Below are 18387 nucleotides of genomic sequence, written 5' to 3'. Positions count from 1 at the left end.
TAAAATATGCGTAGAATTAAACAAATACTTATTGAACCCAATAAAATAATTTAAAACCAGTTGAACTACAGAAAACACCATACCCACTGCTTCAATCTTTTTTTTTTCTTTAAAAGTCTGTCTGAAAAGAAACATTTTACCCTGTCATCAGAAGGACAGCAGATTGGGGGCCATTCTGACTTCCCTGGGCAGGGAGTTTTAAACTTGAAGAGCAGCCACGGAGAGAGAAAGCCACTCTCTCATTCTCACTACCCGAGCTTGCGTTGGAGGTGTAACCGAGAAAATGGCCTTTCCTCAGTATCTCAGGCTCCAGGGAAGCTCATATTCAGATATATAGTCTGCCAAATAGGTCATAACCAGCACTTTGAATTGTGTCTGGAAACAGACTGGCACCCAACAGAAGTCTTGCAACAGTGGGGTGTTGCACTTCCTGTAGGCACCCCCCATTGGCAACCTTCCACAGCTCTTTGAATCAGTTGAAGTTTCTGAATACAATTCAGAGCAAACAGTATGTAACTAAATCATGCATCACCATGGCAATATCCGGCATCTCAAGGAATAGCGCAGTTGGCACACAAGTTTTAAATATGAAAAGGCACCCCTGGAAACCTGGGTCTACAGGTTCAATGCAAAGTACAGGAGTACCCCCAAACTATGGACCTGTGTCTTCAACCCCATTCAGCACAAGCTGAATTCCAATTCCCATGTCAAGGAGGCAGCCCAAATGTTTACCATGGTTGATGGTATCGAAAGCCAACAGGAATACACTCCCACTTCCCCGAATAGGTAATCCACCTATGTTTTACTTGTTTTATGCCAAACCCAAAATACTTTTTCCCAAAAAGATGGCCTCCTTTAGTAGTGACTTCACTAGCAGTGTATCCATGCCCACAGAAGTCCCCTTTCTATCCACTGGCTTAGTATATCTGGGGAAGATAGCTTTATTTATTCTGTATCAAACACATTGTGTAAATAAGTATAAAATTGATAAAAATAGAAAGAGCACAAGTGGCTATTTTTTTTTACCAAAACAGGTGACAGTGAACACATTGTATGTAGCTTTAAACAATTCTTCCTCTGTACATGAGGCAGGACATTGCGGACAAGCATACAGATGCAGAGTTGTTTGTTCTGCTCCACAGTTGCACATTGTGGAGGATTCTTTTAGGTAGTGCCATTTTGCCAGGTTGTCTTTTGATCTGCCCACTCCACTTCTGAGTCTCTTCAGGGACTTCCACATTGCCCATTCTTGGTTTGCCCTTGGAAGCAGAACCTTGTGGGAGGCCATCCAGTTGGGATTTCCTGGTTTAGCTGCCCAAAGAGATACTCTTGCTGTTGCTGGGGGAACATTAAGAGGAGTGGGGCTTCTCTTGAAGCTTTTCCTTGATCTGAGTCTACTGGGAGGAGGCTGATAGCCATGTAGTGGATGACTTTCACAGTGTTCAACCTTATTTCTTTCACTGTCAGCAGCAACTTCCCATCACACATCAGGGGAGCGGGGGGTCAATGCCAGTTAGCTTGTAGAGTTTTTCAACAGGTGTAGGTTTGAGACATCCCGTGATTATTCCGCATGTTTCATTCAATGCTATGTTCACCTGCTTCAGGTGGGCAAACTTGTGCCACACAGGGCAGGCATATTCTGCAGTTGAGGAATAGCTGGGAAACAAAGTGGAAGCTGGCGGTTCAGACTCAGTGGTATAGAGAGCTTCTCACATGTATCTAAAGGCATCAAACAGTGAAGGGAAAATAAACAAATCATAAACTGACAAGCTCCCTCTGCTTCACGCACAGATGGCCTTTATGTGCTTTCCCATATTTATAGAATGCTATACAAACAGAATTCAGCAGGAGACCTGTTTATATGCCCAGATGACACAGTACAATGAAAGATGATTGTCTTGTACATTTTTTCCAACATAAAATTGATTTCCTAGTTGTTATATTAGTACGTTGCATCACTGAAGAACGCCCAACTGTGGCAGTCACAGCTAGATTCCATTGATTCCACCAGGTGCCATGTAAATATGAATTTGGTAGCATCTCTGAGTACAATAATTCTGAAATTTTTAACAATGAAAACACACCCTTGTTTTTTGGTTTAACATACCAAAATGGAGATGAAAGAAGTACAATCAACTCTCTTTGGCATAATGACGTTAGGTTTAAGAAATCACTAATAAAACTACTGAAATATAGAATGAAAGAATCTTATTTCATGTACACACCAAATTAAATACGTTATAAAATGATGACATTAAATATGTGTCATATATGCAAACAATTGCAAAATATCCTCCAAGACCTACAACTACTTTCCTCATTTTCTTAATCAATACAGGATAAAACTGACCTTTGATATTTCATGACATTTACTCTTCTAATGCAAGTGGAATCCTTGTCTGTATTCTGTTATATGATCATGAAGATTATTTTCTAAAATAACTGCCACCTTGCTTGCTGCTTTTGTAAATTGACTATATTAAAAAGATAATATTGTCCATTTTGAACCTATAGAGGCTATATGGGATTTGCCACCTGAAAGGAAGGAAGGAAGGAAAGAAGGAAGGAAGAGGAAGGGAAGGGAAGAGACAGTACATATAGCTCAGGTTTCATCTAGCATCTCCTCTTTAATCCGATTTAAATCCTGGCCAAATAGGGTGCCAGGAGAAAGAGGAGGGAGTGGGGAGGGGGGATGTGGGTTTTGCCAGCTGGAAGGAAAGATGGAAAGAAGGAAAGAAGGAAGGAAGAGGAAGGGAAGGGAAGAGACAGTACATATAGCTCAGGTTTCATCTAGCATCTCCTCTTTAATCCGATTTAAATCCTGGCCAAATAGGGTGCCAGGAGAAAGAGGAGGGAGTGGGGAGGGGGGATGTGGGTTTTGCCAGCTGGAAGGAAAGATGGAAAGAAGGAAAGAAGGAAGGAAGAGGAAGGGAAGGGAAGAGACAGTACATATAGCTCAGGTTTCATCTAGCATCTCCTCTTTAATCCGATTTAAATCCTGGCCAAATAGGGTGCCAGGAGAAAGAGGAGGGAGTGGGGAGGGGGGATGTGGGTTTTGCCAGCTGGAAGGAAAGATGGAAAGAAGGAAAGAAGGAAGGAAGAGGAAGGGAAGGGAAGAGACAGTACATACAGCTCAGGTTTCATCTAGCATCTCCTCTTTAATCCGATTTAAATCCTGGCCAAATAGGGTGCCAGGAGAAAGAGGAGGGAGGGGGAGGGGGGATGTGGGTTTTGCCAGCTGGAAGGAAAGAAGGAAAGAAGGAAAGAAGGAAGGAAGAGGAAGGGAAGGGAAGAGACAGTACATATAGCTCAGGTTTCATCTAGCATCTCCTCTTTAATCCGATTTAAATCCTGGCCAAATAGGGTGCCAGGAGAAAGAGGAGGGAGTGGGGAGGGGGGATGTGGGTTTTGCCAGCTGGAAGGAAAGATGGAAAGAAGGAAAGAAGGAAGGAAGAGGAAGGGAAGGGAAGAGACAGTACATACAGCTCAGGTTTCATCTAGCATCTCCTCTTTAATCCGATTTAAATCCTGGCCAAATAGGGTGCCAGGAGAAAGAGGAGGGAGGGGGAGGGGGGATGTGGGTTTTGCCAGCTGGAAGGAAAGAAGGAAAGAAGGAAAGAAGGAAGGAAGAGGAAGGGAAGGGAAGAGACAGTACATACTGATCAGCCTGTCAGCCGAACTATCAGCAGTGTGGATTCAGATAACCCAGGGCCATTTCACACAGCCATATAACTCAGAATATAAAGCAGAAAATCCCACAATATGTGCTTTGAATTGGATTATATGACAGTGTGGACTCAGATAACCCAGGACCTTTCCACACAGCCATATAACTCAGAATATAAAGCAGAAAATCCCACAATATGTGCTTTGAAATTGGATTATATGGCAGTGTGGACTCCTTCTTTCCCCTCTTCCTTCTCCAGGAGGAGGAGGAGGAGGAGGAAAGGCAATGCTGGCACCTTTTCTCTCCTTCTTTTCCATTTTCCTTCTCCCGGAGAAGGAGGAGGAGGAGGAGGGGGAGGAAAGGCAACACCAGACATACGAAAATAATTAGGAAAATTGGAAAAATTGTTTCGATTCTTAATTACTCCTCACAGTATTCCTGCATGGCTCGATATTGGATCGTAAGCTAATTTAAATACGAATCAATAACGAGTAACGAACATAACGATTGAAACTGCCCAAGCCTAGTATTTACCAATTGCATCATTTTGCTACATGCGCCACTAAAGGTGTCATTTGTCATTTTCTGTCCCTGCTTCCTGATTTGTCTGTTAGACAGACCAGCAGACAAATTAAACTCCGTGTAATCGAACACAAGAGTAAAATTAGAAATCAGGCTGTTGACTCAAGCTTATATAAACATTTCAATGTCATGAAACATAGTCCGGAATCATTCAGGGTCCTGGTTTTAGAGGTGGTTACATCCTCCTCAAATATGGATTTATCTATTAGACTACAACAACGTGAAGCCTTCTGGATTTTCACACTTAAAACTGTGCATCCTAAGGGTCTAAATGATTCCATTTCAATGTTTTATGTGAGCCAGTACATGCCTCTTTAAACAGGTTTTTCTTATGAGTAACTTACTATTGATGACTTGGATACACTCACAGTGATAGCTATACGGGGCCCCTTTAAATTTCTCTTCATACACTTTAAGTTTCTCTCTATATACTGGGGTCTCCATCTGCTTCCCCTGTGCTTGCAGCAGAATCATAGTAATCAGAGCACCTTTGTAGGAGAACCTAAGTGAGTATCTTTGGTTCCTGTTCTGTAGGCTTTCACTACATTTGGTAATTGTTTTCCTTACTATGTTCTACCACTCAATGTGTTCCCTTTAGGTCCACATCATTGTTGACATTCATATATTGACTTTACTTGAAGAATTCTCCACTTTGCAAAACTTACCATTTGTGGATTTCTACACCTATATCAACTACCACCTGAAGAAGACTCCACGTAGTCAAAACTGGTTGTGGTTTATAAACTGTGGATTCTAAAAAAGGAGTGATATACTGTGTTTTGCTGTTGACAAACTTTGGTCTAAAATAAGGACTTACAAACTTGTACATTCAGCTGGAGGAAACAGCTGTGTACCCACATCAAGAAGCTCTGGATTAAGAGACTTGCAAAAAAGACTTACAAACTTTAATTTGTTATTGATAAACTTTTGGTTTTCAAAAAGAAACTACAAACCTGTGCATTTTGCTGTAAGAATTAGTTATCTATCCCATATAAGGAAATCTTTTGGTTAAGGGAATTGCATGTAGTATACTTTGTAGTAGATGCCAGTACATTGAATGTGTTAGTATTATAAGCATAGATATGAGATACATTATTGTGAGTATATAACTGTATTATTTTTTGGTCTATAGTGGCCTTCCGTCCTTGTAGAATCTGGCAGCCCACTGCTGTCCGATACCACTTAACACACAGGGTGCAGTCGGCAGAATACCAGGCAAACGTTTAACTCGGCACCCCTGGGAACCACCAGACGTTCCCCCCGCCAGCTTCCCCTAAGGAGGGGGATAAAGAAGCCAGATCCAGGGCCCATGCCACACACCAACTACGGAATTGTGACAAGCTAACGAGAACAATCTAATAAACACAAGCTAACAGGAACCAAAAAACAAACAACAGGCTGGATGAATGGGATGGATCAGCTGAAGCAGACACAGTGCCTACCAGGGGCCTAGGGCAGCCTTAAGTAGGCTGCCCGGGTGGAGGGAGAGGCCAGCCTTGGCCACTCCAGAGGCAGGGCGGGGCCTGCTCCCAATTGTTTAGCCAGCCAGCAGGAAAATTTTCCCCCATCCAGGGGGCTTCTGGGAAGAAGAAGTCCCTTGCGGCCATGATGGCAGCAGAGGATGCCCCTTGCCACAATGTTCCTCGCTTGGTAAGTCGGGCCATGCATTTTATTAGCCATTGATCCGTTGAGGGTATTTCTTGTGTTCTCCAAGTTCTGGTATAAATCACCCTAGCTGCCATTGTCATATAATTAAATAATTTATCTTTATTTGTGTCCCATTCTATATTGATTATTCCTAATAAAAATATTCTGGTTTAAGTTGGATATCTTTCCAGTAGGCTTTTGCCCTTTCACAAGACCATCAAAGCTGGATTCTTATTTGCCATATAGGTTAAGGGGATGAATGGTGTGTGACTGATATCCTTTGAATAACAAATATTGTATGGCTGTGTATGAATTCTCAAGAGCTCAGTAATTAGCATACCATGTTTCTGTTTGGATATTGAACTCTTTTGCACAGATGGCACAGTTTTCCCTGGGGGACCAGTTCAGATGTTACACCCCTATCCAGTGACTTAACCCTTTCTAAACTGATGATCTAGTACAATCTTATTTGGGTAAGAAAAAGCCTGAGCTCAAGCAACAAACTCACTGTTACATCAGATATCAATGGCAACAGACTTGGAAGAAGGTTGTATTTCTCATCTGCAAGAAGACCAGAACAGGTTTTAATATCACCTCCTCCCAACTCTTTGTTAATCTGCCTACTGCTAAGAAACAAACAGATACTTGTGTCATTCCTATATTATAAATCAAATACCCCTTATCTAGAGTTCCAAAATCCAAAACTGTCCACACAGTTGGCTAAGACAGTGACATATTTGGTTTCTGAAAGGCTATGTGTATACAGTGTATATGAAACATAAATGAATGTCATGTTTAGACATGGTTCCAATCCCCAATATCTCATTACATTTATATATGCTCATATAAATATTACAAAATCTGGAAGAAAAAGCATGCTGAAATCCAAAACATGAAGGAAAAGTACAGTCAGAGCAACAACAACAAAACAACAACAATACTACAATAAGACAACCCCAGGGGTCATCCAGTCCTACCCCATTCTGCCATGCAATGGAGACCTTGCAGGCCGTGGCACCAGTGGCATTGGGGCTTCCTAGGCCATGTAGTTCAGGGAGGTTCTGTAGGCCTCATGGCAGTGTTTGGGCCTCTTCCCAGGCCACTCGATGGCAGTAGAACACTCTGCAAGCCATGGGGTTCATGTGAAAGGGGAACCAGTGGGGGGTGCAGAACCTCTGCAGAGCCCCAAGGGCTTCGCAGAGCATAGTTTGAGAACTGCAGCTCTAGCTTAAAAGGATTATAATTATACTCCTTTTTTCTTCATTATTCCATCCATACAGCTGGGAAAAGGAGGAAGATGCAGTAGCAGAGGTGGTGGATGTGGTGGACAGATATACTAATTTCTACCCTTTTCTCAAGCACATCATATTTGGTTATTGGGGCTTTTTAAAAACTTCTGGGCTGTATTAAATGTCTAACTACTAGCTCAGGAATGTGTTCATACTGTAGTCAGTCAGATACCTACATGATACCTACACTTTTGAGTCCGTGGATAGTAATTGACTGGATGTCATTGAAAGTGAACTTTTAGAGATATATATCTTGCTAGCTAAGCCTGCCTGCTTCTTTGCTATAACTAAGGCCAGACAAGAGCTATTCTAATATGGCCCATCATGGTATAGACCTGAGACAGACAAATTGGACTACAGGGGCCATACATAGCTCCTTAAGCCTGCTTATGTAAGCTGTGATGAGACTGTCCTCTTCCTAGAAAGGAGTTACTATTATTTCTGAGCTGTAGTCTATTTTATGAAGGTGGCTGCAAAATTTGCAGAAAGAGCCATGGAGCTAAAGAAAGTAATTGTGCAAAACAGGGAAAATTTTCATAGTACTATAGCAGATACTATAGGGAGCCCCAGGTGGCACAGCAGGTTAAAGCACTGAGCTGCTGAGCTTGTTGACTGAAAGGTCACAGGTTCGAATCTGGGGAGCGGCATGAGCTTCCTCTGTCAGCCTCAGCTTCTGCCAACCTAGCATTTCAAAAGCATGCAAATGTGAGTAGATCAATCGTTACCTCTTCGGCGGGAAGGTAATGGAGCTCCATGCAGTCATGCTGGACACATGACCTAGAAGGTGTCTACTGACAATGCTGGCTCTTCAGCTTAGAAATGGAGATGAGCACCACACCCCAGAGTTGGACATGACTGGACTTAATGTCAGGGGAAAACCTTTACCTTTTATAGCAGAATAGACTTTTACCAGAGAAGAAGCTTGAGATGAAACAGCTTTTTAAAGAAATGGATCCAGGAACTCATCACACTGAAATCAAGAAGTGCAATATCAAAAATGCATAGCCCTTGTGGAAACTGAGAGAAAACTCCATGCAGGATTGGGAAAAACAAAGACCTGTCACAAGTGTAAACAACTGTGGAAAGTTCTCCTCTCCAGGACCTAAAATGGCCTGAAGAAAATGCAGCAAATGTCATTTGGAGATATTCTAAGGAAAACAAATGTGGGGGAGGGGGTTGTTTTAACCCCAGGAAATGCATGTGGTTTATGGACTTTACCCGACCTCTATTAGGAAGTGGGGCAGACACAATTACAGTAGGCTCCCCATTTTTACAGGTTCAGTAAAGATTCCTGCAAAGTGGAAAAACATCAAAAATGCTTTCACCTGAGGGAACATCTCTCTAGAGTTTTCTATGTTCTCCAGGATGACTCTATGACCAAAGTTCAGCAGAAAGCACCAGTGTGCCTTCAATCATCCATAAACGTTGTTGCTGCAGATGAATGTGCCTTCAATCATCTGCAGCAACATTTCATGCCTAAAATTCACTTTATTTACTTTAATATTCATACCCTATCATTAATGTTATCTGTATAACGTGCAATAAAACAGTATAATAAATTTAAAACACTTTTAAAAGTAAAAAAAATAAGAGTACAACATATTAAATATTAAACATATTGAACATTTTAAAACAAGTTCAAAACCAGTTGAAGTAAGTTCAGGTTTTTCAACATTCAAGACCAAGATTTGAGTACATCCAGGTCCTAGAATCTTCCTCTCTCTCTCTCTCTTTTAAAATAAGCTTTTACTTATTTCTAGAATTATACTACTGTTATGAAAATCATACCTCAAAGGAAAGGATGTTCTTAACCTGAGGAGTGACAAGGAGAGCAGGTACTCTTCCTCGACTTTCTTAATTATTATACATGAAAGGAACCATATTAGAGTTGGCTCAAAAGCTGATAACAACCATGACTTTGGGAAATGGTCCCAGTAATCAAATAAAAGAGAATGCAAGGAGAAAGTATCCCTCAGGCTACAACAATAGTGAAAGATGACAAATCTTTCTATGACAAAAGCTGAACTAATTCAACATGCAGATACAGAAGGATGGTGAGTTAAGAATCCTGTGTCAATGTAATGGCTCTGTCATGGCACCATTTAGTTCCACCAGTTTGCACAGCTTCCTTCCTCCTATTTTTTAAATTAAATTTTCACAGCTAGAAAATATCCTCCTACTCTATTGCATAGATCAACTCTAGGCTCCCATCTCTCCCACCTGCCCTTCTAGGCACTTTTCAGAAAAAGACATTCAGCATTTTCCTCCTTTACCACAGAGGATCTATCCACAGAGAATAGCATACCAGTTAAAATGAATGCCTGAATTCACTAGGGATGCCTCCTAAAACATGTAATATAATAATGGAACAACAATGGATCTGAAGATGTAAAGACAACCTTACTGGCACCACTGACTGAATAAATGCTAACATTTATAATGAGGAGAATGAGACCTGCCCATTTTTCTTCCTCAGCATTCAGTTTCAAAGCAAAAATGAATCACTCGGTAGAGAAGGGCATAAGCTTGGCAGCTTCATTAGGCTCTTGCTTGTGTTATGCCAATCCAAACTATAAGAAGTAGGATAGAAATTCTGTGGTTTAGTAGGAATATAATGTGAAAACATGGAGTAGGTGAAACATTTCCTAGGTCCTGCGTACTCAGATAGCAAAAATGTACTCACCTATTATTGGCTGCTGTCCTTACCAATCAAGATCACAACAATTTGCATGCCAACCAATTGTTTAACACTTAACCCACTTTAAAAACAATTGCTCTTTACTCTGTATTCTGGCTGAATATCAGAATGAGTTCCAGAATTATTTTCTTGTGGCCACCCTTAATAGGCAGCATTTCATTGGAGTTGCACCCGGTGGTGAAATGGGTTAAAGCCTTGTGCCGGCAGGACTGCAGACCAAAAGGTCAGTGGTTCAAATCCAGGGACATGAGCGAAGCCTCCCACAAGGATGGTAAAACATTAAACATCCAGGCGTCCCCTGGGCAACATCCTTGCAGTTTCTCAAGTCACTCCTGGCATGAAAAAAATGGAGCTGGGGGAGAAGTTAAGGATGGTAGGAACTAGTTGGTAGATGGTGAGGCCAAGCCAGGAAATTAAAATAAAGCAAAATAAAATAAACACAAACAAATAATAACATCCAATGACATCAAATAAAGTGCAACAATAACAAAATAATGCAATAAAATAAACACAAAAAATAAAATGATAACAGAATTGAACACAGTGAGCTGGGCCAAATGCAAAGAATAAAATTGTAAAACATGAGAACAATTGATTGCAGAGGTATTTTGGTTTTCAGTGGTTTTCTTATTTACAGTTAATAGAGAGATTTGGGCAAGATAAGCAATTATTTGGTTTTGAACTGAGTAAATTGGAATTCGAGTTGCAATTATGTGCTAATGATGAACATGTAATTGCTCTAATTCATAACATTTTATTGAAATGGGAAATGGTAGATGAGCAAATTAAAGAATGCATCACCAAGTGGGCACATAATATAATGTTGGACTAATGGGATAAAATGCAGACCAAGGGGTTAACATGTACGTTATATTCTAAAGAAGACTGTTTAATAAAATTATGTATTTGATTATATATGACTCTGGAAAAGCTAACTAAGTTATCACACCAGGGCTTTAAAAACAAGCAGTCCTGCATTTCCTCTGCCTACAGAATTATGAGAGATGCAATTTAGGGTGGGCCTTTTGAATTCTCAGCTATAGAGGTCCTTGCCTTCCCAAACTACATTTCCCAGAATTCTGCAGGCAGCAGAAATGTAGAGTTGCCTGATTTAAAGCCCTGGTGTGATAAAGTGGTTACATGTCTTAAGAGATCTCCAACACTTGCTGGAAATGTAAACAGCTAGTGGGGTCTTTATACATGGTGGACATGTAAACATGCCAAGAAAATACTAGGTTCAAATACATAAGGTGATCCAGAAAGTTTTGGGGAAAAATATCCAGTTAAAACCTGAGACTGTTCTATTTAGTCTGACTGATAGAAATGACTATGATAGACTGTTACAATATATGATCACAGCAGCCAGGTTGTTCAACACAGAAAAATGGAAGAACTCAGCAGCACTAACAATAGATGATTGGATGATTAAAATGATGGACTTGGATGAGATGGACAAATTAATCTGTTTCTTAAAAAATGTGAAATGTGAAAAATGTGAAAGAATGGAAACCCTTTGTTTACTTTTTTTTGTGAGGAAAAGAAGAACTTGCCAATTTTGAGTTTTGAAGAATAATTTGTTTTTGTTCTTTTGTTCGAGGAAGGAGCCAACATTGGGGGATCTGGAGGGCGAAGCCTATGTTACAAGCTGGGTAGATGCGGGGAATGCCATGGATGTAGAGTATCTGGACTTCAGTAAGGTCTTCTACAAGTTCTCTCATGACCTTTTGGCAAACAAACTAGTCCAATGTGGGCTAGGCAAAACTACGGTGAGGTGGATCAGTAATTGGTTAAGCGAATGAACCCGGAGGGTGCTCACCAATGCTTCCTCTTCATCCTGGAAAGAAGTGACAAGCGGAGTGCCGCAGGATTCTGTCCTGGGCCCAGTCCTGTTCAACATCTTTATTAATGACTTAGATGAAGGGTTAGAAGGCATGATCATCAAGTCTGCAGTTACACCAAACTGGGAGGGATAGCTAATACTCCAGAAGACAGGAGCAGAATTCAAAACAATTAGAGAGATGGACCAAAACTAACAAAATGAAGTTCAACAGTGACAAATGCAAGATACTCCACTTAGGCAGGAAAAAGAAATGCAAAGATACAGAATGGGAGACGCATGGCTCGAGAGCAGTACGTGTGAAAATAATCTTGGAATCCTCAAGGACAACAAGTTAAACATGAGCTAACAATGTGATGCGGTGGCAAAAAAAAGCCAATGGGATTTTGGCCTGGTTCAATAGGAGTATAGTGTCTAGTAGGCATGTGCAACCATGGTTCTAAAGTAGTTGCAAAACTAAAGTTCTGGTGGTGAAAACTAGGGGACACTGGTGCTTTGCTTCTACAGTGTTGCTAAAGTTCTGGTGGTGAAAATGTCAGAACTCTTACAAAACTTTCAAAATTTCATTATTATTTCATTATTGGTGTTTTTTATGACAGAACCTATTAGGAACTGCCATTTATAATGGAATTTTGAAAGTTGTTAGAGTTCTGAAAGTTTCACCACCAGAACTTTAGCAACACTGTAGAAGCAAAGCACCAGCGCCCCCTAGTTTTCACCACCAGAACTTTAGTTTTGTAACTACTTTAGAACCATTTAGAAACATGGTTGCACATGCCTAGTGTCTAGATCCAGGGAAGTAATGCTTCCCTTCTATTCTACCTTGGTTAGACCACACCTGGAATATTGTGTCCAATTCTGGACACCACAATTGAAGGGAGATGTTGATATGCTGGAATGTGTCCAGAGGAGGGCAACTAAAATGATCAAGGATCTGGAGAACAATTTCTATGAGGAAGGGCTTAAAGAGCTGGGCATATTTAGCCTGAAAAAGAGAAGGCTGAGAGGAGACATGATAGCCATGTATAAGTATGTGAGAGAAAGTCATAGGTAGGAGGGAGCAAGCTTGTTTTCTGCTGCCCTGGAGACTATGACACAATGGAGTAATGGCTTCAAACTACAAGAAAGGAGATTCTATATGAACATTAGAAAGAACTTCCTGATTGTGAGAGCTCTTCGGAAGTAGAACCCTCTGTCCTGGAGTGTGGTGGAGGCTCCTTCTTTGGAGGCTTTTAAACAGAGGCTGGATGGCCATCTGTCAGGAGTGCTTTGAGTACAATTTTCCTGCTTCTTGGCAGGGGGTTGGACTGCAAAATCTGTAGCTAACTCTTTGCATGTGTGTTCCAATAAAAGATGGGGGGGGGGGGGAGAGCAAAGGGAAAGACAAAATTTTTCTCCCTACCCACTTTCTCCACAAATAGCAACTTTCTGTATCTGTACACTTGACTTTCCCCCCATAAACCTAAACACTGTAACCTTATCTCACAGGGGAGATGACCATTTTGCTTACCTTTTCCTTCAAATCACATATTTCCTTCGAATCATACAAAGCAGTGGGGTAAGATCGAAGATGCCAATATTTCAGAACATAGTATTATTTGAAAACTAGCAAATGCAGATATGGGGGTAAAAATTCAGTACATCTCCAACCCCAAAAGTAAAAAAGCTGTTCAAAGATCTAGTAAATTTGAAACATAAATATTGTTTGGTGTTAACTTTTATTTTCCCACATTGTTTAAACTTGTTTGAATCTATGTCTTTCTCACCCATCCCGTATTTTAAGATTTGAGTGATTCACAGCAAACACTGCCCACAACATTGTAAACAATAAAATGAATAATTCTGAAAACATGAGCAGCAATTTTAAAAAGTAAAAACAACATTAAAACCATGGATATATACATTGGATGAGGTAAAATTGTAGCATAATCAACTATTATGTAAAAAAATTAAGTTTTTAAACCTCATAATAGACTATTTTTAACTATTTTGTTCCTTTTAGAGTAATTAAAATGTAATTTGATTAGTCCTCCAAATCTACAAATTCATTCATTGCTTTAAAAAGTTTTTTTAAAAAAATCCAAACAGCAGACCTGGATTTTGCCATTTTATATAAGGGACAACAGTTACTATCCCATTGTATAAAATGGTACTAGAGAATCTGTCATGCCACATGAAGACCCTCACTGTTTACCCCTAGTTAATGTACAGTTTCTGTGGGGGGGGGGGTAATATAGACAGCTTCTTTGCTTTTGAAGCCTCCATTGCCCTGCCCCTTTAAGAATCCCCCCAGGGGCGGAGCCTCGGGCAAGGCACTTCTGGTTCTGGGAAGAGTCAGTCTTTTCATGATTGGAAAGTGCAAAGAGAGGAAGACTGGAAGTTCTACAAATAGCATGTTCAGTAAGAACTGTAGTCAAGTCCAGTCAGAACTGTATTCAAGTCCAATCGGAATTAAATATTGAGAATATCTCAGGGGCAGTTGAACAGCATACAAGAAAGAAACAATAAGAAGAAATAAATATTCAAGAGCCTTAGTTCGGCCACAATTGTATCCATCTCTCAAAAATTTGGCCTCTCCTCATAAAGACTTTGTTGTGAGACTCAGGAGGAGAGAAAGTTTAAAATTCTTGTCAGTTAATAAATTCATGTTTGATTCAACTATATAGTCTCCAATTTGTTCCTTGCACAGCAGGTTCGCCTTCCAAGTAGTTAAGATAGTGTGAGGGCAGAATTGCATCTATTGATTTGATATCTACAGGGAGTTTTGAAATCAAACTGCAGTGGATACCAAAGGCCCACTGTATTGTGCTTTATATTCCATTTTGATATTCTGGACTCCTAGCTCAAGTGGAAGATGTTGTTCACAGAAAGAGGAAATTAAGCGGATGATAGAAGGGAGTGGGATTAGGTTTTCCTCTCATCATGGCTTGATTCAAACCATGTAAGTACGCCAACAGGGACACATACATTTGTTGATGTACATTTGCAGTTCTGACCTTTGTGGGTTATTTTCTCTAGCAATCCTTAGATCTTTCAGAGTGACTATAGTCAAGTTAAATTGTGCTGGAAGACATGGAGACTTGAGAGAGGACACCTCTCTTTGAAATTCTAGATTTTCCAATGCAATTCTGTAGCCAGGCTCCTGAAAAGGTGACCACAGAGTTGTGCTGGAAAAATCAGAAATGCTAAGAGAGGTAGGTCTCAGGTTAAAAAAAAAAGGAATTCTGTTTTGTATTTTTTTTCACTTTCATAGGGGGCCTGTGCCTTTAACCCCAGTGGATCTGGGGGCCCGACTATACCTGCCCATCTGCCAAGGCATTTAGCACAGCTAAGGTACTTCTCCCCAGCAGGAATAACAGTGGAAGAACCAGGCTCTTAGAATAACTACGTTTGACTAGAAAGCTTGCTCCTCCTCCCTCAAAAAAAGATAGCAGCAAATGTGCAAAGCCCTAATGTGATATTTGGTGAAATAATCCCTCTCCTGGCAATGAGATTAGTTATGTAGATGGGAATGCAAAGCCCTTGTGATGTTGGCTAGTGGTCACAACAATTTACTAATTTTCTACCCTCTAAACGGCCAATGTTACATCAAACCTAACAATTACAAACCTGTAAGAATAATTTAAACAGCGTAAAGGCATAGTAAACATTTTGACAAGACAGATTTTAAAACCATTAAAGAACAATTTGAAATCATGTCCATATGTAGATGTGAATATAATCAGCCCCCAAATGATTTCAGTAAAAAGCATTTTTTTTCTACTTGGCACTGAAATGGCACCAGTGTTGGCACAAAGCAAACTTCCAAGGGGAGGGCATTTCATAGTCAGACCACGTCAGCAAGATAGAATTTCCCTTATAATGGACCATGGTGGCTATGCTGTATTTTACTTTTTTAATTTTCTTATTATGATATCCTTGCCCCACCCTCACCCTATCCCTTTCTTTACAAACGCATGCACTTGTGCTAGCTTTGGGAAATCTTTACCTGAGACATGGTCCTGCTTCAATTCCAGGTTGATAAGCAATCAGAAATCCATTTTTGCTATGAGATCCAAGGCTTGATAGTCCTTAAACTGATTACAATTTCCAAAGTTTAGAAAAAAAAAAACACCAAGTCAGCCCCACTGTCTTAAACTAAGTTTACTTCCCAGGAATGTGGTTGTAATATTAACAAAGTAGTGAACTTTCTAGAAATGCCTTTGCAATTGTGCATTCTAATCTACAGATCAAAAGGAATCTTCACTCCATATTTAGCCAATAATGCTTTTTTCCTAGGTAGCAGCTTTGAATTAGTGACTGCTGCTAAGCATTTCAAATAAGTAAATCAGGGCAGGGAATTAGATCCTTCAAATTGTGAATTGCATTTCTCATAGACTCTTAGCATTAATCATGCTGAATGGATCTGACCAGAGTTATTCACCAGGACCTTTGGAGGACCAAAAATTCACTATCCCTAATACGATTGACATGAATAAATTTTGGCTATGTTGCTGGGGAATGATGGTATCTATATCCTGCATTTGGTTCAGACCCTGCATATATGAGAGAGAGAGAGAGATGGGTGAAGGGATAGAGAGTACCAATGAGGCTCAGCTGTAAGTTGTATGCTTAAGGTCTGTAAAGTAGAACTCAGAAAAAACAAGGGCTGGGGATTTCTGCTAAGAAACAAACCCCAGATGCCATTGATGTAATTATATGTCAACTCATAAGGAAGTCTCATTGAGTTTTATGCAGTTTGCTCCAAGGTAACAGAATATAAAATTTCAGCTTTAATGACCTATCATTTTCTGTTGTTTCTTATGGTTCCTCATTTGAGTCTTTACCAACAGATTCAGTCCAAAGAAGCAAACAAGATAAGTAATGTGGTGCAACATGTTCTCTCCAGGCGTTGATTAATTGCAGCTTCTATTATCTCTCATCTATGCTTGCTGGGGCTACTGGGGGTGAATGTACACTATAGAATTAATGCAGTTTGATGCCACTTTAACTGACAGAGCTCCATCTTGTGGAATCTTGGGATTTGTAGTTGGTGAGGAAGCAGCACTTTAGGGCAGAGAAAGCCAAAAACCTTGTAACAATACAACTCTCAGGATTCCATAGGATGGAGCTCTAGCAGTTAAAGCAGTGTTGAATTCTATAGTGTATGTGCACCCTGGGAATTAAGAGTCCAACAATATCTGAAGGGCCATATATACTAATTCTGAAAAGGTCCTCATAAAAGCAAACAGGATAAGAACATTTTAATCATACACTAAAATTAGCCTCCCATTGTTGCTTTCTTCTAAAGAAGTGCTAAACAAAATTCCCTACAGCTGTAGAAAAGAGCAGTGCAAAAGAAATTATTGTTTACTTCAAAGTCCCCCCCCCCCTATTTTTTTTCCTTTCAAGGACACAAACTTCCCTTCTCTTTCATCTGGTTATCTCTAACCTACATGGTCCCAGGGAATTTTGTGTATTTCCTTTATAACCCAAGACATGCTAGCATTGTTTGGCTACTCTCTCCAAGGATTCCCCATGCCCCAGGCAGGAATGTGTCCCTCCAGTGAGCTTTAGGTTTCTTCCAGGAAATGCTAGTTTACCTGCTTTAGGTAAATGGAATGAAAATGCCCAGCCTCTTTCCTCTTTCAGAATATACTACATGAATGCCTATGCAGTGCAAACTGATCGGGATGAAAGGGAAGGTATGGAGAATTTTAGTTGAATTTTCATGGATGCCTGTGTTGTATAATGTAAGTTTGGTTCTGTGTTATACCTTTTTTTTCTACTTGTTTGCAGTTCTGTTTTATTTGTGTATTTAAATTAATCAGTTAAATTGAAATGTAAATGTTTATATTTGCCCCTATGTATAGAGATCTGAAGGAAGGAAGAGAGAACAGCATTAATCAATTATGAAATAATTTAAATTAATTCAACAAGACCAATAAGGTACAGACATCCATACCGCAGTGGGTCTGAGTCAAGACTTGGTTTCCTGGCCCCAAATTTTGTGATGGACGGTGAAGTTTGAGGATTAGGAGTTTCTGAATCTGTATATTATGTTTCAAACTTTGGAAAATTGTTGTATATTAATTAGCTTAAAATTTTAGAGACACGTGCAAACACCCACCACACTTAAGTCATAATCTTAAACATTCTGCGGGCATATGTTCTTTCTGCTTTTTTATTTTACTTGTGCAGTAGTGTCTCAAATCTTTGAATCAGACATTTAACATGAAACCAAATCTTTTTGAGGTTAACCCACACCTCAAGTTCAGTTGGTTGAGAACAGAAGGAAGCTCAAATGCTATGGCCATATCACCCTGAACATGCCTGATCTTATCTGATCTTGAAAGCTAAGCAGAGTTGGGCCTAGTTAGTACTTGGATGGAAGACCACCTGGGAATACTGGGCGCTGTAAGCTAAAGAATGTTGGGGGTGCTTTGAATGTGATTTTCCTGCTTCTTGGCAGGGGGTTGGACTGGATGGCCCATGAGGTCTCTTCCAACTCTATGATTCTAATGAAAATGCTTAGAGGGCTGTGCGTAGTTTTCTCTTCTTTTCTGTGTAGATTTAGGACCATTTTGTTGACTTGTTAAATTCATCTTGAACAGTGTCATTCTCATTCATTGGGGCTAGCCTTGAAAATGTAGTTTAAAAATAGTTCTTATGCAGACACTTCAGTAGT

At 40.1% G+C, this 18387-nt stretch overlaps 1 pseudogene; it reads left to right on the top strand.

The window, feature by feature from the left end:
* Positions 1 to 18005: 18005 nt before the first annotated feature.
* LOC137095967 (5S ribosomal RNA) lies at positions 18006 to 18123 on the top strand (annotated as a pseudogene).
* Positions 18124 to 18387: the final 264 nt, after the last annotated feature.

Source organism: Anolis sagrei, chromosome 1, assembly GCF_037176765.1.
Source record: "Anolis sagrei isolate rAnoSag1 chromosome 1, rAnoSag1.mat, whole genome shotgun sequence".
Taxonomy (NCBI): domain Eukaryota; kingdom Metazoa; phylum Chordata; class Lepidosauria; order Squamata; family Dactyloidae; genus Anolis; species Anolis sagrei.
Note: the sequence above shows the minus strand (reverse complement) of the source record. Positions and strands in the feature narration are given on the sequence as shown.